Below are 26,884 nucleotides of genomic sequence, written 5' to 3' on the forward strand. Positions count from 1 at the left end.
ATCTCAGCGCTTACTGACAGTGAGATGGAAGGTATTACATTTTACACCATAAAACTTGCTTTCTGTTCCAGAATTCAAGTAATATGATAAGTGAGGCCTATGACATGTCCTTTAAAGATACAAGGACAGAAAGGCATGCCATTTGCTTCTAATTTTAATTGTTCTAGTGAGCAATAATTTTCGAGCTCCTTGTCAAAGAAAGGAAAATGGTAAATTAAGTTCTTATGTACAAATCCATCCAAGACCAGAATTCTCTAGGCTTCATGTAGAAACCACTGGATCATCACAGGGTTTACCTACATCCCATGGAGAAAACTATTCAAACTCATGTTTGGATTACACAGGTGATCCCATCTGTCAGTCTTTTGAAATCCTTTCTGCTCTCTGGCCTTACCTGTTCTCTATTTTCAGCGAGTCTTCTGGCAAGAGAGCAGTAGTCAAGGCAAGCTGGGAACCAGAGTGTTATCAACTTGTTTGTGATGCTTTCTCACCTGGCTTTCTGCAAAGCTCTAATAACAAGAGGAGGTGGTATTGGCCTGTTAATAATTAATAGCACCCAGTGCAAATGAAGCACTTCTGTCATAGGGCTTCATCAGTAAGGTCATGGTACAACAGGGGCTGCAGGTTTTGTAAGCGTGAGTGGTATTTGCATATGTCAGAACAGACCGTGCATGCTAACAGCACAAACACTTCACATCTGCTTCTGTTTACTCCCATGCTAACACCCCAAAGAACAGAGGTCCTGTGTTAATTGCTCAGTTACATACTGACTGTTGATGTGTTCTCCACAGAGCTTTTCCTAAGTGCACTGTTACAAATAAACTGCTAATGACTTTGCTTATTCCAGGCACCCTTTCAAGGATATCTACAGCACATACTCAGATTAATGATTCCTCTATTTAGCAGTGTGTCTTGTGACTAGGGTTGCATAGAAGCAGCATCAATTAAGTAGCAATTATCTGCAAAGTGGGAAAAAAAGAGGGAAGATATAAATAAATAATGAGCATGACGCTAAAATCTCTGAGAACAACTAAAATTGAAGTCTGAGGCAAGGGCACTGACTAGTGAACATATTTTTTCCCATATTTTCTTACCTGAAACCCACAGAGCCCCTGCAAAATCCAGAACAATTACAAACACTTATGTTCTTAAGTGATATTTTTATATTTGATATTCAAGGTGACCACTATTTTGAAAGAGCAAAGAAACGAGAAAACAGAGTTGTATCTAAACACCACTAACAAGACAGTTTAGAAAATGAGGGAGAGAGGGAGAGGAAGGATTGGCCTATAAATGTTTATTTTGTGAAAGGACTCGACTAAAACATATTTTCTATGTGCCTTAGTAACAGAGGTCAGCACCATGTCTCAATTTATCCCTCTATTCTTGTCAAGCAATGGCCTTCATTAGTACCTCATAAGACTTATCTGGAAAACTCTACATTATCTGCCTGTAAAGAAAAAGAACAAATGGGGTTCTGAGGCAATACAAAGTGTTCAAATTAGTAGTCTTGGTAACAAACTTTATAAGATTTATTTTTCCTTACTAACCTTGGCTTATAACAGCCAGATAGGTTATTTCAGCTCAGGATCCCCTTAGGAGATACACAGAAAGGCAGAGACCCTGGTGGCATCCATCTGGCCTTGGTCCTTATCAACCAGGATGTTTTTGACCTCAGTCTCTTCCATTAACATGGACTGGGCAGAATGTGAATTAGAGCAGTAGGCAAATGTTTTAAGGTTTCTCCAGAAGATCTAGAGCCCAGTAATTCCTTTGATAGCTTTTTCCCCTCAGGGCTCAATGACTATGATAGTTCAAAAGTGTGGTCTTTTTTCTTTTTTCACTTACAGTGATCATATTTTCCTGCTCCTAAATGATGACATTTAGTTTGACAAATATACATGAAGAAAGACAATTACAATTGTGTAATGTATTGACTAGAATACCATTAGGCTAATATAACAAAGAGACCCAATAAAACAGGAGTTTACAGAACAAAGAAGATGTTTCATTGTAATATCCCAATCCAAAGGGAAGCTCCTGGCTGCTGGGCTGGTCTGCCCCATGTGGTAAGTCATGGACTTTGGTGACCATGAAGGGGCACCCCCCAGATTTTCTTAAAGAAAACCTGCTAGAAGACAAGCTGCTGTACCTTCGGATCCTCCAAGCCATTCATGTTGATGCCATACTAGCCCCCCCAGGCTACTCCCAGCCAATGACTAAGCATGGCCGGGGGTGCCAGAGCCAGGCCATCTTTGCCTGATGCAGGACCTTCTCATGGGAAATTCTGTTCAGGGAGTCCACATTGGCTTGGCTGACATTTCTCAGAGATGTTCTTTAGTTTGGAACATACCCTGCCCATCCTTCTTACCTCCTGCTCTCCTTTCACAGGTGTCAAAACCGCGCTCAGGCCAAAAGGCTCTCCCCACCTCTTCTTCTCCCTCTCCCCTTTTAAATACCTTTCACAAATATTCCCTCCAATATTTGTTGTAGGTCAAGCTCATTTAGATGCACTATTTTCTTGCAACTGAGAAGTCTTTAAACATCTGCAGGTACTCATTCTTTTACCTGAAACCCTTTGAGCCAAAGGGTTTTCTGAATTCAGAATATGGTGCATCTACCTTATATTATATACTGACCCCATTTGGAGTATTATGCAGTAAAATCCAAACACACACACACACAAAGTAGGATAAATAGAGGCTATACATGATATCACATAATTATAGGTCACTTTATTGCCAATAAATACATCTAGATCAGGGTGGGAATGGTCTCTAAATAAATTACCAAAAAAAAAGGTGTTTGGTTTTCAGAATTGTGAATCTATATCTTTTGCACTATTGTTAACAGTTACTGTAGGCTCAGATCCATAATTTCCCCCTCCTTACTTTATTGAGCTGTTAGATCCCAGTTCAATAGTTCTCACGCTTCAGCATCAATAAGGGGGCAGTTTTCAACTCCTAAATTTTTGTTCAGTAGGTCTAAGGTAACACCTGAGAATCTGCCTTTTTAACAAGCCAGGCAGGCCCATCACCACCTGTGATTCTGATGCAGAAAGCCTTGGGATTCACACTTTGAAAATACTGTCCTAGACTTTATGTTTCATTATGGTAAACTACTAATGTGCTTACTTCCAGGTGTAATCTGGATTTTGAGGCTTTTTGTTTTTTAAACGCAGAAACAGCTAACTCACTTATTCTCTTGTTCTTCCTCTCTGAGTCTGGCTACTTCTGCAGACAAGTCCTATAGCCATTGACTTCCTAGTATGATATTAATTTCACCAATAACTCTTCAGGGATGTTTATCTTGCAATGGCAGGAGTTAGCTTTTTGAACTGAAATAGAGCTGAATAATTTCCACTTATCTTTGAATATGTGTCTCACCAGAGTATCAGCTTGAGCTTACCGAGTCGTGCAAGGAGGGCCCTGTTCCCCTTATAGTTGGAGTTATAGGTAGAAAAACTTTAGATAAACTCTAATGGGTAAATGAATCCACAACAGGTGTAGCAGAACAACTGGCATGAAATAAATTTGTAAGTGTCCTCTCAACTCAGGACTACTTTTAGCTTGGTTCTCTTGAAGGACCAATTTTCTTTTGAAGGAGTAAAACAGTTATATTTCTAAACTTTCCTTTCCCCTTCCAAAGATATTTCTGATTTTCTATTTTAAGCTGAGTGCTTCCTGAAACTGGAGACTAATCAGAGACTGGAAGGTGATATTTTAAGAGGACAGGTTAAGGGGAAAAAAAAACATTGTTTGTAAAGGGATCTGGGTATTTATTTGGGCAGTATGTTTTCTGCAAATAAATGTTTGCTCCCCTCGTAATAGGAATTTAAAGTCCTCTGCTAAGCACAGCTTGAATGGTTATTAATATTAATAAGGGAAAACACAAGAAAAACCATGTCCAAAAGCATCCTTTAGAATTACATAAATACCATCATTTCTACAGTTTTACAATTATCAAACTGAAGAATATGACATTTTGCCAGGATTTAACTGGAATTAGAGGTTAAATGTGGTGTATATCCCTGGAGAAACAATTTTAAGAAAATGTTAGAAAAAAACTAATAATTTTATGCTAAAATAAACACAGGCTTTATGGTACAGAATACAAAGTTTGTGTGCTTTAATTAGTAAAACACATGCCTGTTAAGAAATATCATAAATAAAAATGCCTCTTTAGTCCAAGACCTCACATCCTATAGAGGTCTGTCTTCTTTCTCAGTGATTCAGGGTAAGCTGGTGGGTAGAAAACACTGCAGTTGATTGTGACATGTGTGGTTAGGTATTTCCTGTAAAGAGTGTAAACGTGCCTACTTTGTTATTCTAGTGCCTGCTCTTGAATTCTCCATCTCAACTGGCAATATATGGAGTTGAAAACTGTATGAAAATTGTGTTTTAGTTATGCTACTAAGGATATGCAACAGGATGTTAAAGTTGAACTATTTCTGACTCTGTTTTGGCTAAAGCCCCAAGACAATATTTGCCAACTATTCCACATTCTAAAGCTAGACCACCTATGTAGGACTTGTAAAGAAATGGAGGAAATGAAGAAGGAATCCACAAAGCCCTTTTCCCCCTTCAGGTAACCACCTATAGGAGTCAATAGGGGCTGAGGAGAAGCCCTAATTTTAGATGACTGGACATTTTAATTGCTGAAATGAAACTTTCTTTTTGTGACCACACGTGATCAGACTTTTTATTAGCTATGAGTGACCCCAAAGTCATAATATTTCCTTTCAATTTCATCTGCATAGCAGAGAAAATAACCCTACAAAGTGGGTTTTAATGAACATTACAAAATAAATTTTTTTTATTAATACCTGTGACTAGGACATGAATCAGGAAAAAAGAAGCCATATGAGGCAAAATTCAGAGCTTTCTAACAATTCTTTTCTTTTTGTTTGCTTACATTTATGAACCCTAAGCTTCCACCAAAACAGGACTTTTCCTTTCCACTTTACAATACATTCTCTGATTCCCTCTCCTACAGGTCATGAACTCTTTCCCCATTCAATGCTGTCCTTGGTGTTCTTTTTATCCATACTTCACTTGATTTAAAATATTGGGATGGAATTGTGGTACTACCTTCTACAGCGTCTATATTCTCCCATTTGATGATGCTGGGATGATGGCAAGTGTCTCTCAATTTCCAGAAATACTTAAGCTAAAAACAGAAAATTACACTCTAAAAGATATGGTAAATAAATAACAGTTAAAACTTATTTAAAAAGTGCTTATCACTTGGCCTATAAATTCCTGACCTGCTTACCAGTTTATCTAACCAGGAGGAATAGACTGGGATCCAGGTTATATAAATTGACCTAATCCTATTATTATGAGAACTCTGACTGCCAGATCACAAGACATTTTTTTCCAAGCTGAGCAAAGGAAGAATTCATTTTCCTGTCAGGGAAAATATTTTTTAAGGAAGTCTTTTTAAGTATATGAGAATTGTTTTAAAAATTCTCTAAAACCAGAGGCATAAATTCATACTGAGATGCTTCCTACAGGTTACATATCAAATACTGAGAGATGTCAAAAAATGGATCTTAAGAAGATACTAATAATAGATGTAAATATGAACAGATATTTATGGGGCACCAATTGTTAGGCACTGTGCTGGTTCTGGCCATATAGTGGTAAATAATGGATAGTTCCTGGTCTCTAGGTGTTCACAGGGGTAGAAGAGAAAACATGTGTAAGTAAATTAATATTTAGAATCATGCATATGATAAGAGGATATGTGAAAGATAAAATGAGAGATGACCACAGGAAAGGGGTTATCTCTGTTAGGAAGTCCGGGGAACCCTCTGGTCAAAGGTCAAGTCAGCACTGGCTTTTGAAGAACAGATCAGGAGATGATGGGAACTTCCAACTGAGGAGCAGAAAGGGAGGATGCCCACATGCAAAGCAGCGTGGTGTATTCAGGGACACCACTAGCAGATTGGTAAAGCTGCAACATTAAATGCACCTGGACAGGAGTGAAGCTAGTAAAGGAGGCTAGCACGGCCAAAAGGAGCAGGTGATAAAAGGTTTGCTAAGGAACTTCACCTTGAGAGCAATGGGAAGTCAGTCAAGGATTTTATGCCAATGAGAGAGAGATGAGGAGATGAGCATTTTAGAAGGATTCATCTGGTGCAAAATAAGACATGAAGTAGAGGGCAGGGGAGTCTATAAATAAGTGAAAAGAAACCAGATTCCTAGTGGCAGAGGAAGTAGAGAGAGGAGAGACAGCTGCTTCTACTGGAAAGAACCGCCACTGCCAGGATGAGGAGTCATTGCTAGGATGATGCTCAGAGGAACAGGAAGCAGAAAGCAAACAAAGCAGGAGAGAGCTCTTCTTCCTCTTTATCCTAGCAGAATCCCTCCAGTGTCTCCTACTGCACAGCCTAATAGCCTTCACCATGGACGTGAGATGCAGAAATGTGCTTTGCAGAGTTCCAGCACTGGCATCACAAAGCCAAGTATGGAACAGTGAATTTGGAGCTAACAGACAACAGCTTGATAAGCAGCACAAATGGAAATCAGAAGGTCTTGGGCTGTGTGTGTGGAGGAAGGGGCTTGCTAGAGAGAGGACCTTTCTAATTCTGGCTGTAATTCAGTGACCTGATGAGTCTGCCCACAGCCTAAGTTTCAAATGGACACTGAGCAGTCCTTCCTGATGAGCCAGCTGCTCCGGAAGATAGCTGAGGGGCACAGTTCTGCAGATGGAGAGGTCCATATCCTTAATGCTTTTGTAAATTTTGAAAATAAGTTAAGGATAGGATGCTAAGAAATGCACTCTCTCAAATGCCAAGGAATGTGCCTAGGAGACAGGAAGTTTATCCTGAGATGCAGAGATTGGAAGAGCTGGACAACTCTTTGGCACAGAGTCATCTCAGTGGGTGGGATAATTGTACATCTTAATTGTCTTTGGACCCCAGGTCAAGAGATCTTCTCCCAGTTCCTCAAGGCTCTTTTAAGAAACATAGATAGTAGACTCCAAATTTTTTAAGTAGTTGATATGATTAAAGTAGTCTATTGAAAAGATTAATCTAGCAATGACATGTTAGATGAAAAGGAGGAGTGAGAATCTGGAGACAGGAAGGACTATTAGACAAGTAAGCCTATGGTCTGACTTATGGTTGTGACCGGGGAGCTAGGAAGACAAAAACATAAACATCATGCAAGAGGGAAAGGAGAACCGAGTGAAATTATAGCAAATGAAACTTATCACATAATTTTATAGCCTGTTGTTAATATGTCCATCTCCTTTGCTAGAGTCTGAGCAATGTGCTTACAAAGACAGTTTCTCATTTATCACTGTTATGGAAGGAGGGGGGAAACAAACTCTAAAGGAAGAGTTGTAACACTGTTAAAACATCAAGAGAGCAATACTTCTCTGAGCAGCTTAGTGAGAAGAGTACCCCTGGTGGAGACTTGGGGGAGGCCGCCAAAATAAATGTGAGTGGTGTTGGTAGCTGCTGGATGGTAACCTGAGAGATATTGGCAGGCTCAACCTGTGGCAACTGGGAAAGTCATGAAGTCCATTGTCATCAGCAACTGTCATGCAATAATAGCTGAGTCTATGAGGCTGTCAAGTAGATGGAGAGGGGCACACATTTCTTCAGTGCTTGTAATGGCTGCCAAAGCAAAGGTATCTAAAAACTCCACAATCCTGTTCATAGAAGGGACCATCTCGAGGATAGGACAATTACAGTGATGATGGTGGTGATGATGTAGCATCTAAACATTAAGTTCCTTCCATGAGCCAGGAGCTAACACATATGTTATCTTATTTAATCCTTACAGGTGACTATAAAGTAGATACCATATTTCACTCTACAAATTATGGAACCTGGATTTAGTAAATTAAATTAGTCAAGATTACATGGAAATAAACAGAAGACCCAAGTTTGCTGTCTTAAAAGACTATCATGTGAACTACTAGGTTTTGTAAAGACGCTCAGGACCAAGAATGATTTTATTACCATAATTACTCCTGCCTTTGCTCACTGTTTCCTCCCAGGCTCAAAAATTGAGAGTTCTCTCTAATAGCTTCTAATGATGGATCAGGCTTAATTAAACCTGAATTTCTAAATATGTTTGGAACTGCAGTGAAAAATAGTTTTATAATTTGTCAGAAAAGTTATCATAGGTATTTTAGAACCCAATAAATTATTAGACAAAATGAAAATAAGTTACCGTTGTTTGGTTTTACAATGCAGATATGGGTTACATACAAATTATGAAGTGCAAATACTTGAAAAGAATGACACTTGTATCTTACATAAAAAAGGAATTGGACACAAGTTAGAAAATAGCTTTGGTCCCTTTCTTTTGACCTCATAATCACTCGTGACCCTGGGGTAGCACTAAGCCTTCAAATATAAACTGATTTTCTCTGGTGTCTGATTGCAAGCTGTAGGCTTTCACTATGAATATGGCATTGAACATATCATTTCTTATCATCATCTGTCAAGGAGAAAAAGCAACGTGAGGATTAAGGAGGTCTTTAATGGATAGGCTTAACACTGATGATAATTTCACTGCCTCAGATTTTCTGTGTATAACATTATACATACTGCAAAGGTATTGCCATAAGACCCTAAAGAACAGATGTGATAGAACTGGGAAAAATTCTGAGTAATGATAGGAAACTTATCACTCAATGTAATACATAACTGGCATTTAAAGCTGAGAACCAACAAACCACTTTAGTCATCACCTAACAAAGATCAGAATGCCTTTTTTTTTTTTTTTGCTGTGTGCGGGCTTCTCACTGTTGTGGCCTCTCCCGTTGCGGAGCACAGGCTCCAGACGCGCAGGCTCAGCGGCCATGGCTCAGGGGCCCAGCCGCTCCGCGGCATATGGGATCTTCCCGGACTGGGGCACGAACCCGTGTTCCCTGCATTAGCAGGTGGACTCTCAACCACTGTGCCACCAGGGAAGCCCCCAGAATGCCTTTCTTAATTGGGTATCACATTCTTTCTCCCAAGTGGACCTCAGCCTACTTAAGAATTATAAAAATGATTCCCCTATAGTTACAGAAACTTGGTCTGGAATGGTAGAGAGAAGAATAATGAGATAAATTGAGTTCTCTACTAATTTCCGTTCCTTTCTTCTCTTTTTTTCTTTCTTTCTTTTTTTTTTTTATCTTCTCAGCCCTTGCTCCCTACAAGAGATTGTGTGACCTTGGACAAATTACTCACTCTCGGTTTTAATTTTCTCCTTACTCAAGCTGAGACAGCTGGATTTGTGCTTTATTTCTATGATTTCTACCATTCTATGATTCCCCCTCTTCACCTACCAATCTGCCAAGATGAAATTGGTTAAAAATTTAAAAAGCAGTAGAGAAGCAAAAGAGAGAAAATAGAGTAAATATTACTGCTCTTTAGTTCAGGAAAATATTTGGTATTTGTTAAGCAATATTTGCTTACAATACAAAATATTTTATATAAAATATAAATACAAAGGTATTTGCTTCTGTTTTTTTTTAAACATTAAGTGGCTTCTCTCCTTTAACTGTTCCTTTTTTATATTATAGTACTCTCTTTGAGGTTATCTTTAGTTATTTTAAAGTCCCATTCCTATTACTATATTAATTCTGTTTTTTCAAGTGTAAATTCAGATTGATGGTTTTATTGCCCTGTCCTTCATAATGTTGGTGATTCTTTTTTTTTTTTTTAATATCTTTATTGGAGTATAATTGCTTTACAATGGTGTGTTAGCTTCTGCTTTATAACAAAGTGAATCAGTTATACATATACATATGTTCCCATATCTCTTCCCTCTTGCATCTCCCTCCCTCCCACCCTCCCTATACCACCCCTCTAGGTGGTCTTAAGTATTTGTGATTTGTGATTCTTGATCATGAACTCAACTTTCCAACTGCTATTTCCCACTAGATTGTCCATGGCCAACTTAAGTTTGCTGTAGATTTCTGTAGATGCACTTTATCTGGTTAAGAAGCTCTTGTCTATTCTTAGATTGCTAGAAATTTTATCATGAATTGCTTTAATTCATCTATTGTGTTTTTAATATCACTTACAATATTTTTTATTTTTCGTTCTATTGATTATCATTTTTCCCATTCTTTCCTTCTTTTTAGCCTTTGTTATACTTTTATTACTTTATTATAATTTCTATTCCTTCATATATTTCTTCAATCATTTTAAAATTCAGCAAGATACTTTGCAACTTTCTCTGGCTGTTGTGACTGCGCTTTCAAGGCCCATTCATATGAATGCAGCCGCTTTCGCTGTGACGTGTTTGCAGGACATGGGGTCCCAACTACTCTCCTTGCACTGGTTTAACGATACTCTCCTATTTCAGGTGAGTGTTAATAGCTCATTCCTCAGTGCCCTGGGGCTGTGTCATGTCCGATACCCTTATGCCTGGTTATGGTATCAATTGCATATATATGGTTTTGAGTATACTCTTCAGTTTTGGCAGTAAAGAATTTCCCTTTCTCTTATTCTGTTCTTTTCTTTAAGCGTGGCTGTGATTTATGTGGTTTTGTTTTATTTTGTCTACTATATCTATATGTTTCCATGTTGCTGGAAAGCATTAATGTTATAGTAAACATTTCTCTATGTGTTCTTTACACACTAGTTTAATTTGTTTTTCTTAGAATAAATTCATACATATGAACCTTCTGATAGAAAAAAATGCAATTTGGGCTTCTGATTTTTCTTCCAGTTGTCATGCAGCAAGTTTACCAGTTGACACTGATACCAGTAGTATCTGAGAATACCTGTTTCTCCAGAGACATACTATATCTTGAAGGTTGAATAAAAGGTCACTAAGTGAAGAAGAAGAAAAGACATTCTTTCCAAACAAAAAAGAACAGTAGGTGACAGTGCAAAGAAATATTCAAAACATGTGTTTGGGGAGTTACAAGAGATTCACTAGGATCTAATGGAAAGGTCATAGGTTCATGAATCATTAAGTATTAAAAATCCTTGCTCTGTTACTTCCCTACAGACATTCTGGAAAAGTGGATAAATTAATTAACCTCTTAGATCTGAATTTTGTCCCCTGTGAAATGATAGTCATCCACTTTTTAGGTCTCCAGTATTAAATAAAATATGTTGGTAGTGTACCTAGTAGGTGATCATTCCATAGTAAGTTGTAGCTCATATATTCATGTCGACAACAATAGAGCCATAATAACATAGAGTTGAGGCAGAGGATGGAAAATAATCCTGACTCCATAGTATGAAGGTCTCTTGAGGTCAGAAAAGGAAAAGGTTTAGATTTGTTTTCTGGGCTATGTAAGATAAGACTTTTTGCTTTTGCAGTTTTAAAGCAGCCATGCATTCCTCAGATAAACCTCATTTGGTAATGATATATTGTCATTTTTATATATTGCTGAATTTGATTTGCAATATTTGCTGAGGAGTGTGAATCTATTAACACAAAGGATAGTGGCCGTAATTTTGTTTTTCTTATGAAGTCTTTTTTATTTTAATTTTAGAATCTGGGAAATGCCAAACCCATAGAATACATTGGGAATTGCTCTATTCTCTTCAATTTTCTGGAAGGGTTTATTTAGAATTGGTAACATTTTTTCTTCAAATATTTGTTCCCCAGTAAAACCATCGGGATCTGGAGTTTTCTCTATGTAAAGGTTTTAACTACAAATTAAGTTTCTTTAATAGATATGGGGTTATTCAGGTTATATATTTCTTTTTGAATGAGTTTTGCTAGTTTGTATCTTTTAAGGCTTAAAGATATTCATAATAATTTACTTTTACTGCTTAACTATCTATAGATTCTCTAGTGATGTCACCTCTGTCATTCCTGATATCAGTAATTTGTGATTTCTCTGTTTTATTACTAATCAACTTGGATAGAATTTCAGAGATTTTATCTTCTCAGAGGGCCAGTTTTTGTTTGTGTTGATTTTCTCTATTGTTTTTCTGCTCTGATATTTATTATTTCCTTTCTTTTACTTCATTTTTTTTTTTTTTTTTTTTTTTTTTGCGGTACACGGGCCTCTCACTGTTGTGGCCTCTCCCGTTGTGGAGCACAGGCTCCGGACGCACAGGCTCAGCGGCCATGGCTCACGGGCCCAGCCGCTCCGTGGCATGTGGGATCCTCCCAGACCGGGGCGTGAACCCGTGTCCCCTGCATCGGCAGGCGGACTCCCAACCACTGCGCCACCAGGGAAGCCCCTACTTCATTTGGTTTTAATTTCCTCTTCTCTTATTTCTTAAGCTGGAAGCTGAGGTTATTGATTTGAGACCTTTCTTCTTTTATAATCTTTGTGTTTAGTGCCACAAACACTGTAGTGCTATAAATTACTGTATTACTGTATCTCACAAATTTTGGCCTGTTTTCATTTTTGTTCAGTTCAAAATACTCTCTAATTTTCTTTTTTCATTTCTTCTTTGTCCAATAGGTTATTTAGAAGTATGTTATTTCTAAATAACATATCTAGTTCATATCTTTGAGATTTTTAGAGATCTTTCTGCTAATGACTGTTCTATGATAATTATGACCAGAGAATATACTGTATATGACTTGAACCCTTTTAAATTTATTAAAATTTGTTCTATGATCCATATTATGGCCTATCTTGGTAAATGTTCCATGTGCACTTGAAAAGAATGTATATTCTGTTGTTGTTGGATGGAATGTTTTACAAATATCAAGCAGGTCAAATTAGTTGATGGGGTTGTTCAAGTCTTCTACATCCAGACTGACTTTCTGTCTACTTGTTTTGTCAGTTATTGAGAGTGTGGTATTTAACTATCTGTCCATAATTGTGGATCTGTCTACATCTTGCAGTTCTACCCAGTTTTTTTCCCCATGAATTGTGTAGCTCTGTATTAGATGCATAAGTGTTTAGGATTGTTTTGTGCTCTTAATGAATTTCCTTTTTATTATTATGAAGTAAACTTTCTTTATCCTCATTACAATTCTTTGCTCTGAAATCTACTTTGTATGCTATTATAGCTATTCTATCATTTTTAAACAAATGTTAGCTTGGTATTATAATATTTCTTATACTTTTATTTTTAATCTATTTGTGTTTTATAGTTAAAGCACATTTCTTGTAGGCAGCGTATTGTTGGGTCTTGCTTTTCTACCCAATCTAACAGCTTCTATCTCTGAATTGGGGTGGGTAGGTTATTTTCATTTCATCTGCATACTGATATGGTCAGGTTTAAGTCAATTATCTTGCTATCTGCTTTCTGTGTCCCATCTGTTGTTTGCTCCCCTTTTCTTCTTTCTCTGCCTTCTTTTTGATTACAGACTATCTTCCATGATTGCATTTTATCTCCTTTGATGGTCTTTAATTTTTTACTTTGGTTATTGCATTAGGATTTATAGTAAACATCTTTAACTAATTAGAGTAACTTCAAGTGATATTATACTGAATAGGGACCTCATAATTATATACTTTCATTTCTCTCCTGGTCTTGTGTTTTTGTTGCCATATATTTACATATGTTATATACCTCACACAATATTCTTATTGTTTTTAAGCAGTCAATTATCTTTCAAAGAGACTTAAATAAGAGGACAGTTCTCTTTTAAACTTTTTAGCGTTATATTTCAATTTGAGAATGTGCTAAAAACTATGAATTGATTCCCTAGAAAAAGTACACATCAGCACAAAGTATACTCTAAATACTGCAGATAATTAATGGGGCTTTCTGAAACCTGAAGCCCATTCACAGACACCTGCTTTAAAAAGCAAAGTTGTCATGTAAGCAGTGGGAGTTCAAAAACACTGGAACTGGAGGTATTAGTCTTAATACGATTTCATTTACAATAACATTTGTGAGCCTTGTGGAAATTCTCATTGTAGTATATTTATAATGTCATGTTATGCAGCCATTAATAATTTTGAGGACTATATTCTAACATAAGAAAATAACAATGAAATATTGTGTGACAAAAATAAGACACACAATTTTATACACACTGTGATCATAACTGTATATTTAAGCACGTATGTCATTTATGATGTTTTTGGCTGCAAGTAACAGAATACCTGGCCAAAAGTGGTATAAAAAATAAGTGCTTCTTTTTTCTCACTTCAGTCAGTTGTACACTTCAATAGAGGTATACTGTTTCAATGTTGGCTCCACAGTGTCAGCTTCTGTTGGCCATCATCTCATGATCATGAAGTGGCTGAACATTTCTCACCTCAAATCCTTCTCACACATCTCTAATTTAACGGGAAGCAAGATATTTCCCAGAAGAAATAAGTGCCCTTCCTTATTCAGACTACCCCTCAGCCCTCACTGGCCAGGACTGGGTCACATGCCCTTGCTGCAAAGGAGTCTGGGAAAACAAGCATTGGGTAATTTTGGCCTCTGTTGTGGAAGGTGGTTTCTTTTAGCAAGAAAGCAATGTTGGGAGACAACTGAGAGTCTCTGGCATGGTAAACATGAAAATATTCTGGAGAAAAATTCATCAAGACAATAATACATAGCAGATTATTATTGATTTGGAATATTTGTTCTACATTTTCCAAACTTTCAGAACTATGATCACAATATTTTCATGAATAATTTATTTAACTGAAGAGTAATTATCTTAGGTTGAGCTAGACATAATAGTTTATAATAATTCAAATTCTTTTTCCTTTCTTAAGATGATGAGGTCACATTGGTTGTCTCCTTTACAATTTGCTAATATTTCTAAATTGACCAAAACATTGATTTCTTACATTAGAACATTTAAATGAGCTAGCCATTAACTTCTCATATCTTGGAACTTCCCTGGTAGTCCTGCAGTTAAGACTCCATGCCTCCACTGCAGAGGGTGCAGGTTCAATCCCTGGTCAGGGAACTAAGATCCCGCATGCTGTGTGGTGTGCCCAAAAAGTAAAAAACACAAGCATTTAAATAAAAAAAAAAACTTCTTGTATCTTTCTTTCCCTTCCTTAGTTTTATTATTGATGGTAATAGTACCTGTTTTATGATGGAAGTATAAAATTATTAGTGTAAAATAAATATTTTTCTTCAAGTGGAATTATTATTTATTCTACTTCTCAAATATTTTTATGAATACCCAGCACATATTAATTTATTAAGTGTGGTATCATTTACCACCAAAATGATACTTATGGTATCATTATGTTTAACTGAAAAGGTATATATATAATCTTGTGTACTTTAAACAATGGATCTTTGTTAAAAAATTTATCTCCTGAAAAAGTTGAATGAAAACTTTTCCTTATTTTTGGAACATTTATAGATTTCTTCCCATTCACATATCTTAAAGCATTTTGATGAATCTTAATGAGGGAAGAAGTGCAATAGAGGTGACTTCCTTAGGGTATTTACTTAGAGTGAGAAGAACTTTGGTATCTTTGATAAGTTACTTAGACAAGAAAAGAAAATGAGTTTTGTGGACATGATGTCAACAGATGGATTATTTTTCTTGTCTTTCCCATAGTCCTGTTGTGTTTTGTTTTTCTTTACCACTTCTATGTGAAATCAAAACATAATTTTTTTTTTTTTTTTTTTTTTTTGTGGTACACGGGCCTCTCACTGCTGAGTCCTCTCCCGTTGCGGAGCTCTGGACGTGCAGGCTCAGCAGCCATGGCTCACGGGCCCAGCCTCTCCGCGGCATGTGGGATCTTCCCAGACCGGGGCACGAACCCGTGTCCCCTGCATTGGCAGGCGGACTCCCAACCACTGCGCCACCAGGGAAGCCCCAAAACATAATTTTAATGTCAGCATTTGGAAGATGTTGTTTGAATTTAGTACGTTCTCTAGGGCAGTTATGTGTAGGGCAATTTTAAGTCAATAATAATATATAATTGTAATTCAAGTTTTAATTTTTTCTGCTTGCCAGTGAAAACTGGATAGGAAAAGAAGGAAACAATAAAAATGTCAACATCAGTGGAAAAGTATTATTCAAAATGTACATTATGGAGTTAATTCAAACATTTTGTCCATATCCAGTTCTTGAGTCATTTTTTGCAGTTCTACTTCACTATTTTTACTGTGTAATCTTTTAGTGCCACCAATATTTTTGAAAATAAAGCTTCATTCAGATAATTGTAAAAATACTTAAATAAAATAAGAAAATACACTGTTAAAAGAAATATTGCCAGCTATTAATAAGCAGTCATGCTACTATACCTAATATTCCTGACAAAAGGGGGAGGGGCATCAAATTAGCTTCCACATTAATTCCCTTTTCAAAATTTTAGTGTGTTTGAGTTTAAAGCAATACTAATATCTTCTATCCAGACTTCTTAAAATGCATTTTTTATACCCTTGTACAGTAGATATTGATATATATAGTGAAGACTTATATAACATCACCCATTCTACATATCCTGCAAAGTGGAATTTGGCATAAGGCTGGTTTAACTTATACAACATTCAGGTGAACTCATTACTGTCAGGAAGACAAAATAAAAATTTCAGAGCTGTTATTCTTCCTTAATATCAATCCTGAGATCATGCCATATTAGCAAGACCCGGCTATACTATAATCTCCAACTGAATACTGCACATAGGTAATAAAACATTGGTTATATATTAATCCTAAACTATACATTCCATCTCATAGTAAAATATAGTTTTTTCCCCACTTCCTCCATCTATTGATATTAGAGAATCTACTCTATCCTGAGACTAATGATGGAAATAATCAGGTTACAGGAAATTGGCCTGCCACCAAACCTTTCTTAATTCATTTAGGATGCTAGTCTAATCAGGGATTATGCCAGGTATTTGACATTCAAAGTTAAGTAGAATGCAGTTCCTAATTTCAAAGATCTTAGTGTCTAAAAGAAGGACAACCAAGTAATAATACATATCCATCATATATTTCTAGCACCGAGTTCAGAACCTGGGATATGGAAGGCATTTTAATAGTAATCCTAATAATAGTGCTAACACTACTACTGCTACAACTACTACTGTTACTACTAGTGGCTGACATTTATTGAATGTTTGCTATATACAAGGCACTTTTCTAAGCACTTCATTTCATTGCTCTTAAAAATGCAATAATGTAAATTCATTATTTGCCCATTTTTACTGGATGACAAAACAAAAGCCCAGATATCCATTGTCAAGGTATTGATTTGGCACCATGGCCAGCTCTGTCTGGTGATATCAAGGAAAGTGTCATAGATGGGGTAAACAGAAAATGGTGTGTCTGAAGGCAAGAGGACATCTGTCTCTCTTCCCTTGGCCACGCTACAATTAAGTTGTCCCTAAGTATGAAAATATACAATCTTATGGAAAATAATAAACATCTTAGTTTTAACAATTAATGCTTTTTAAAAACTGTGTTCTTGTTTTACCCTAAAAATCATTTATTTTAACCTAAATCTTATTATTCTGGATTCACTGATGATGGGAAATCTACAATCACTTGAATGGTGCCATTCTCTTAGATAACTTATGTCATTAGATATGGATTGAAATAGTTTATTATTATTTTTTCTTTCTTATTTCATAATGAAGTATTCTGGAAAGATAAACAGTAGTACATTCAGGAGCTACTGGGCAAGCACAGAGTTTTGTCATAAGCATTGTTTATAATAGCCAGGACATAGAACCAACCTAAATGTCCATTGACAGAGGAATGGATAAAGAAGAGGTAGTACATATATACAATGGAATATTACTCAGCCATAGAAAAGAATGAAATAATGTCGCTTGCAGCAACACAGATGGACCTAGATATTATCATACTGAGTGAAGTAAGTCAGACAGAGAAAGACAATTATCATATGATAACTCTTATATGTGGAATCTTAAAAAATGGTACAAATGAGTTTATTTACAAAACAGAAATACAGTCACAGATGCAGAAAACACACTTATGGTTACCAGGGGGCTTGGAAGGCAGGGGGAGATAAATTGGGAGATTGGGACTGACATATACACACTACTATATATAAAATAGATAACTAATAAGGACCCACTGTATAGCACAGGGAACTCTACTCAATACTCTGTAATGGCCCACATGGGAAAAGGATCTAAAAAAGAGTGGATATATGTATATGTATAACAGATTCACTTTGCTGTACAGCAGAAACTAACACAATATTGTAAATCAACTATACTCCAATAAATTTTTTTAAAAAGTTTGTTGAAGAAATAAATGAAATTAAAAAGGGGCTATTACTTTAAGTCCTTTAAGGGTAGTTTTGGTCACAACTGGCTTTTTAAATTTTAGAACATCTATTTTAAATCATACCTTAATTTGGCCTCAGTAGAATAAAATGAATACTTAAAAAAGGAAACATATTTAAAGCAAAATGGTCCCAATCCCTACCTTAGAATGATGCAAATCAACTACCCTGTGTAAGAAAGTTTAAATCTCACAATTTCTTTAGAAGTTAGAAAACCTGAAAAAAATAAAAAGGTATTATATATTTTCTTGTGTAACCATAAAATCATATGCATTTCAAATTTAGATATCTGACAAGAAAGTGTTACATGTCTGTGGCAGGATTAATTTTTGCTCTGTCAGAACTGACCTGGTGCTATAGTTATTTTAAGCCCTAGAATTAAAGTGTTATGGTTGCCAAATACTAGGTGCCATCTAGTGGCCATTGAGAGGTAAGACAAATGTTCACAAGAATTCCAAAGTATCCTGATTTTTTCCTTTTTTTCATGGTGAGTTATATTTATCTCTTTCTGAATGATATAATCCATTTTAACCAGGCTTCAACTTCCTCAGATTTATATTTCTACAAGTGAAATTACCTTCAGAGCTATTGGTGTCTGTTTAGAATCTTGATTGGTTTAACATTTCAACTTTGTGTCAAGAGATTTTCTTACTTGATTTTAGTCGAAGGGATATTCTCATCTAGTATATTCTAATTAAAATGAATGTTAGATATTGTATTGTTTTCCAAAGGTCTCAAATCTATGTTTTCATTTTCTTCCCCAAATTAGATCTAAGTTGGGGATGCCCCACAAAGCTAGACAAAGGGTCAAACAGAAGTATTTGACTGCCATTAATAATGCTCATAGTTAGTTATTTTGAGTGTAGGAAGTCAATAGCTTTGGATTTATACAGAATATAGATGTAAAGTCTCAAGAAAATCTTTAACATTTTAGAATTCCCGTATTTAGAACTAGAGAGAAATGTGGACGAAAACCAGTTCTGGTGAATGTTAAGAATTCTGTTTCCAAGAACTTGTTGGAAATAAAAGATTAATAAATTATAGGGACTTCCCTGGTGGTCCAATGGTTGGGATTTCACCTTCCAATGCAGGGGGTATGGGTTCAACCCCTGGTAGGGGAGCTAAGATCCCACAAGCCTCTCAGCCAAAAAACCAAAACATAAAAAACAGAAGCAATATTGTGACAAATTAAAGACTTTAAAAATGGCCCACAGCAAGAAAATCTTAAAAAAATAATAAATAAATTGTAGTGCATCTAATGTGCCTTTAATAAGCATAATAATGTGATGCATTACTTGATATTGATACTTATTCTGATTTTAACAAAAATCTATAAAGAAATGGTAAATGAGTTACTGCTCATTTGATCAAATCAAAGTGAAAATTGAGGAAAATTAACATTAACATCATCTTGACATCTGGCGTTTATATACATTTACTATATAGTTTTGATATAACACATTCATTTTATTTTGGTAAGTTATCACCCACTTTTTAAAATAAATTTATTTATTTTTGGCTGCATTGGGTCTTCATTGCTGTGCACAGGCCTTCTCTAGTTGCAGCGAGCGGGGGCTACTCTTCATTGTGGTGCCCAGGCTTCCCATTGTGGTGGCTTTTCTTGTTGCAGAGCATGGGCTGTAGGCGCGCGGGCTCAGTAGTTGTGGCTCGCAGGCTCTAGAGCACAGGCTCAGTAGTTGTGATGCAGGGGCTTATTTGCTCTGCGGCTTGTGGGATCTTCCCAGACCAGGGCTCGAACCACTGTTCCCTACATTGGCAGGTGGATTCTTAACCACTGCGCCACCAGGGAAGTCCCTATCACTCAATTTTGATCAGTCACTTCCAACTTGGGAAATTCCACATTAACCCCATGATAAAGCAAAGATTTATCAAGATTCTCTAATCTGACCTGAAAGGACATCATTTCTATGTAGCAATCCTGGTGAGTTAATGGGAAATGAAATATTTAGAACTTATGAAATATCACTTGTTTAGTAGAAATTATATACAAAATGCATGGGTGTAAAGGTTACCTTCAATCAACAAATATTTATTGAATATCTACTATAAGCAAGGATCTGGGGATATATTTATGAACAAGATACACAATGTTGTCACCTTTAAGGAGATAGTATTTTAGGAGGAATATTTAGGAGAGATATTTGATGGATAAGTGAAAAAACTCATGGTGGATTGGAAAATAAAGACTATTTAGATGCAAAATAGAAAAATAATTAAGGAGGTTCTTAACTTATTTGGTGATTTGAAGTTTGGAAACTACTTATCTAGGCCCTTCTATAAGCACTTAGAGATTTATATTGAGAGTAATTTGGTGCAATATTCTTTCCTATCATAACTAGTGCCATTATAATGAGTTAACACCTGTCTCTGAGTTTTAAAAATGAAATACTAATGAAAACAGTAACCCATCACTATAACTGTGTCCCACTATCTAAAGCTTTGAAGAGATTTGTGTAACCAGGATATTGAAATGTCAGTAGGACATAACATGAAATTATTTTTTTTACCAATCACTGCCCTAACCAGAGCTATGTTAAATCTTATTTTTCTTGTAGGTATCAGATCTCCTAAGAATATCTGAGCAGATTTCTATAGCTTTCTAGTCATTTCCAGTTATTAAAATCTCAGTTACTCTTAGTCCAATTTGTTTCCTCCCAGCTAGAACCTAAATCACGGAAAGGGGAGGGAAATTGGTATGCTACTGCACTCTGATTCTAGACTCTTAAATTTGGGATCGGGTAGAAGGATTATGGAGAAAGGGCAAAAATCTTTTTCCGAACTGAGCACACGGTGGAGTGCTGTGTTGGGTGATGCTGCTTTCTTAGGTATCACTGGTTAACGTTGTATGGAGGGAGTATTGATGCTGGTACTCTTCTAGGAAATGTGCCTTAGCCTTGTAGCTGCTCCAACTCAGCCTCGTTCAACTTCCTTCTACTTCCAGAATAAAACTCTAGCTCCAAAACCCACTCTCAGCTTCTAACACTGGGGTCCCAACAAGATGATTCAAGTTCAGGTATCCTCAGTTGTGTCCATTTAATCAGTAGGAAACTGATGTATCCCTTGGCATGCCAAATAGTGGGAGTGGCAGTTTTGATAGTTAGGAGGATACGGGGCATAACAAATGCTAAATTTAGAGACTGAGAGGGAGGCCTGACAAATACTAAGGACTCCAAAATTAAGGGAAGAATAGTAGTAGTTAGGTATTGTGATGAAGATCAGGATGTGTGATACATGAAACCATTGCCTAATTTATGAGTGAAGTGACCTTTGATTCCCCAATATTCTTAGGTATTTTTAATACCCAGCATAGCCTAGTGAAGACACTAGAGACTAAGCAGTGTCATTTAAAATTTTTAAGTTGAAGACCCACCATGTTTCCAGGTTCAAGATACAGATTCTAGGGAGGTAAGGAATTGGAAAATGTTGAGTGGAAAAGGGAGATTGTTTAATTCAGTTAAACAACCAGGTAAAGTGTGTCACTAACACTAGTGGCTGGTTATTTTAAACAAAATTGGTTCTACAGATGCTGCTTTAGGTGACATTCCATACCATGTAAAATCATTTCTACAATACCTAACATTTTTGTTGCAAAAGTATGATTTTCTTATTAAAGTGGTGATGAATAAAAACAACCACTTTTTGAAACTGTATATGTTTCCTTTTTCCTTCATGTCTTATTGTAACTGTGAAACATGAATATTAAAACCATGTCTAGAAAATCCTTTTGAGTTCCTTAGACAAAATCATCTATAAATACAAGGGTTTATTATTATTACATAGTGGGTGTTAGACAATAAAAAAAGCCCACATGACTCATTTGTATTTGCATGGCACTTTTATTTATTTATTTTTAGCTCAATTGTCTTGATGCCATTGTAGAAATAATGCTCTATTGAATCAGAGCCCACAAAATCTGTGTGAATAATCTATTAGCACTCTAGATCACACCTAATTAATGCTAATATAAATGTGAATACAGTTTTATTGCTGTTAGAAATGTTAGTTCTACTTATTTACCTTCATTTTTTTTAATGATGGGAGCAAAGAAAAAGAAAGTCGGGTATGCGTGAAACTGATTATGGAAATTGTGCTGGTAACATATTTAAATTTCTATTCTCATCAATGCTACACTACTTGTTCAAGTGAGGAAACACATGGGTGCCTTTATTCTGAGATGTCTTATCTCATCTGGGAATAGAGAAATGAGGAGCTCACTTAAATAATATTTACAAATATGCTATAAAATATTACCCATTTTGTCTTGATGTAAATCCCTCTAAAGTCGATTATACACATTCCAATATTCTTAAAATTAAATACAATAACATTTACTTGAGACAAAAGCAATATAAAGTAAAACTATTAAAGGTAGTTATGGGAAGGGGAAAATATATGCCAAGGAGTAAAAAAGAAATACAACAAAATTATTTAAAACAAAATCAATGTAAATTAAATTTAGTGGAAATAGCTGCTAGGAAGGGAAAGGTATATGCCAGGAAGTAGTAGCCATAGGGAAAGAAAGACAGGAGGTATTGAAGAAAGACCTTCTGCTTTAAAAAATTTCCATACTATTGCCCTTTACCCTCCTCTTTTTCGGAGTCTCAACAGAAAGGAAATAAAGGCTAGCATTGGGAAGGTTTAAGTTTGTTGATCCTTCCCTTTCAAAAATTAAATTGGGGCATCTGCTTAAACATGAGACACAGTCTTCTTGTGTTTATTTCCTACACCTATTCAAATGCCATTAAAATACAGTAAAGAAATAGTAAAGTGTTAGAAAAAAAGAAAAAATAAAGTTGGGAGAAGAAGTAAAAACTGAATGAAAGCTTTCAACACAGTTTCTAAAAATGAAACTCAGAAGGATAATTGATAACTAAAGGTGGAATTGAGGCAGTTATAAGATAAATGCCTAAGGAGGGGAGAAAAAGCAAAAAAAAAGCAAGAGAATTTTCTCAAGAACTCCTGAACACAGGGATTAGAAGCACCAGCTATGAGAAAAGATGGAGGATGAGATGGATGGTCTTATTCAGAACAATTATGTCCTTGGGTCTCCTCATTCTTTCTGAGAAGCCTGTTATGATCCCCCTCACCCTTAAAGGGCACACTCCTAATTCGGTGAATGCAAACAGACCCAGGACAAAGACACCTCATTAAGACATTTCAGAATACCATAAAGATGTTCTGAATAAAGGAATAAAAAGAAGATCCCCAAAGTGACAGACACAGGACAGGTCACAAACAATAATGGGAAATCAGAGCATAGCTGGAATTCTCTCAAGAATAACACTGGAAATTAGAGAACAATGGAGCAATATTTTCAAATTTCTGAGGACAAATCATTTTCTATTTGATACAAATACCCAGCCAAATTATCAGTAGCTAGCAAAACTATCAATCAAGTATGAAAGTAGAATAAAGGTACTTTCTAATGTGCATGGGCAAAAGAATTATAATTCGAATACATCTTTTCTTAGGAACCTAATAAAGGGTAAGTATCAACAAAATACAGGAATAAACTAAGAATAGGGAAAATTTAGGATTTAGGAAATGGGTGATCCAACACAGAAAACTGGTGAAGGTAGGTCGTAGAATGACAGTTCTATTTCAGGCTGAGAGAGAATCAGTCCAAAGTTGAGAAAAACGAAGGTATAAGGAAAAGGTCTTACCCAGAAAAGAAAATGAAACTAAGATGAGTTTCAACATCTAGACAATATTGTTAGGTGTTTGATAGATCTATCAAAATAATCGGCAAAAACAGTGAAAGCTACATCACCCATTACTAAAATTAATGATAAGCACCTAGATAACTAAGCAAACAAATGTTCTTTGTGAAAAAGAAATTCTAGTTCATTACTTGGGTCAGCTCAGCACTGAAAAGAGTTGCATAGCCTTAACAATGTAAACACTTACTATTGTTTAACTGAGAGCAAGGAGGCAGAGTGAGTGAGAGGAAGTGTATAGTAGTTTAAAAGAGCTAATTAACGTCATAAATTAAGAAATTAAGCCGATACTGTATAATATTGATAAATCAAGTATATCTAGTATAAATAAATTCTTTAGGAATATTTAAGTTAATACCTGAAGAAACAGCTAAGAAAGTTGAAAGATTCTGCCTGTAAGGTGCAGGACTGGGACGAGGGTAAGATGGCGGAAGAGTAAGACACGGAGATCACCTTCCTCCCCACAGATACACCAGAAATACATCTACACGTGGAACAACTCCTACAGAACACCTACTGAACGCTGGCAGAAGACCTCAGACCTTCCAAAAGGCAAGAAAAGTCCCCACGTACCTGGGTAGGGCAAAAGAAAAAAGAATAAACAGAGACAAAAGGATAGGGACGGGACCTGCACCAGTGGGAGGGAGCTGTGAAGGAGGAAAGGTTTCCACACACTAGGAAGCCCCTTCACGGGCGGAGACTGCGGGTGGTGGAGGGGGAAAGCTTCGGCGCTGCGGAGGAGAGCACAGCAACAGGGATGCGGGGGACAAAGCGGAGAGATTCCCACAGAGAGAATCAGGGCCGACTGGCACTCACCAGCCCGAGAGGATTGTCTGCTCACCTGCCGGGGTGAGGCTCGGGCTTCGGCCGGAGTGCAGGGATAGGACTGGGGTTGGCGGCGTGAACACAGCCTGCAGGAGGTTAGTGCACCACGGCTAGCCGGGAGGGAGTCCGGGGAAAAGTCTGGACCTGCCGAAGAGGCAAGAGACTTTTTTTTCCCTCTTTGTTTCCTGGTGCGTGAGGAGAGGGGATTAAGATTGCTGCTTAAAGGAGCTCCAGAGACGGGCGCGAGCTGCAGCTAAAAGTGTGGACCCCAGAGACGGGCATGAGACGCTAAGGCTTCTGCTGCCGCCACCAAGAAGCCTGTGTGCGAGCACAGGTCACTATCCACACCTCCCCTCCCCAGAGCCTGTGCAGCCCGCCACTGCCAGGGTCCCGTGATCCAGGGACAACTTCCCCAGGAGAACACACAGCGCGCCTCAGGCTGGTGCAATGTTACGCTGGCCTCTGCTGCCGCAGGCTCCACCCACACTCCGTAGCCCTCCCTCCCTGCGGCGTGAGTGAGCCAGAGTCCCCGAAGCGGCTGCTCCTTTAACCCCATCATGTCTGAGCGAAGAACAGACATCCTCCGGCAACCTACACGCAGAGGCTGGGCCAAATCCAAAGCTGAGCCCCGGGAGCTCTGAGAACAATGAAGAGAAAGGGAAATCTCTCCCAGCAGCCTCAGAAGCAGCGGATTAAAGCTCCGCAATCAACCTGATGTACCCTGCATCTGTGGAACGCCTGAATAGAGAAGGAATCATCCCAAATTGAGGAGGTGGACTTTGGGAGCAAGATTTATGATTTTTTCCCCCTTTTCCTCTTTTTGTGAGTGTGTATGTGTATGCTTCTGTGTGAGATTTTTGTCTGTATAGCTTTGCTTCCACCATTTCCCCTAGGGTTCTATCCATCCGTTTTATCTTTCTTTAAAAATTTTTTTTCTTAATATTTTTTGTTTTAATAACTTTATTTTAACTTACTTTATTTTATCTTCTTTCCTTCCTTCCTTCCTCTCTCTCTCTTTCTTTCTACTTTTTCTCCCTTTTATTCTGAACCATGTGGATGAAAGACTCTTGGTGCTGCAGTCAGGTGTCAGTGCTGTGCCTCTGAGGTGGGAGAGCCAGCTTTAGGACACTGGTCCACAAGAGACCTCCCAGCTCCACACAACAGCAAACGGTGAAAACCTCCCAGAGATCTCCATCTCAACACCGCCATCCAGCTTCACTCAACGACCAGCAAGCTACAGTGCTGGACACCCTATGCCAAACAACTAGCAAGACAGGAACACAACTCCACCCATTAGCAGAGAGGCTACCTAAAATCATAATAAGGCCACAGACACCCCAAAACACACCACCAGACGTGGACCTGCCCACCAGAGAGACAAGATCCATCCTCATCCACCAGAACACAGGCACTAGTTCCCTCCACCAAGAAGCCTACACAACCCACTGAACCAACTTAAGCCACTGGGGACAGACACCAAAAACAAGGGGAACTACGAACCTGCAGCCTACAAAAAGGAGACCCCAAACACAGTAAGATAAGCGAAATGAGAAGACAGAAAAACACACAGCAGATGAAGGAGCAAAGTAAAAAACCACCAGACCTAACAAATGAAGAGGAAATAGGCAGTCTACCTGAAAAAGAATTCAGAATAATGATAGTAAAGATGATCCAAAATCTTGGAAATAGAATAGACAACATGCAAGAAACATTTAACAAGGACCTAGAAGAACTAAAGATGAAACAAGAAATGATGAACAACACAATAAATGAAATTAAAAATACTCTAGATGGGATCAATAGCAGAATAACTGAGGCAGAAGAACGGATAAGTGACCTGGAAGATAAAATAGTGGAAATAACTACTGCAGAGCAGAATAAAGACAAAAGAATGAAAAGAACGGAGGACAGTCTCAGAGACCTCTGGGACAACATTAAACGCACCAACATTCGAATTAAAGGGGTTACAGAAGAAGAAGAGAAAAAGAAAGGGACTGAGAAAATATCTGAAGAGATTAAAGTTGAAAACTTCCTTAATATGCGAAAGGAAATAGATAATCAAGTCCAGGAAGCACAGAGAGTCTCATACAGGAAAAATCCAAGGAGAAATATGCCAAGACACATATTAATCAAACTATCAAAAATTAAATACAAAGAAAGCATATTAAAAGCAGCAAGGGAAAAACAACAAATAACACACAAGGGAC

This window comes from Phocoena sinus, chromosome 9, assembly GCF_008692025.1.
Source record: "Phocoena sinus isolate mPhoSin1 chromosome 9, mPhoSin1.pri, whole genome shotgun sequence".
Lineage (NCBI taxonomy): Eukaryota > Metazoa > Chordata > Mammalia > Artiodactyla > Phocoenidae > Phocoena > Phocoena sinus.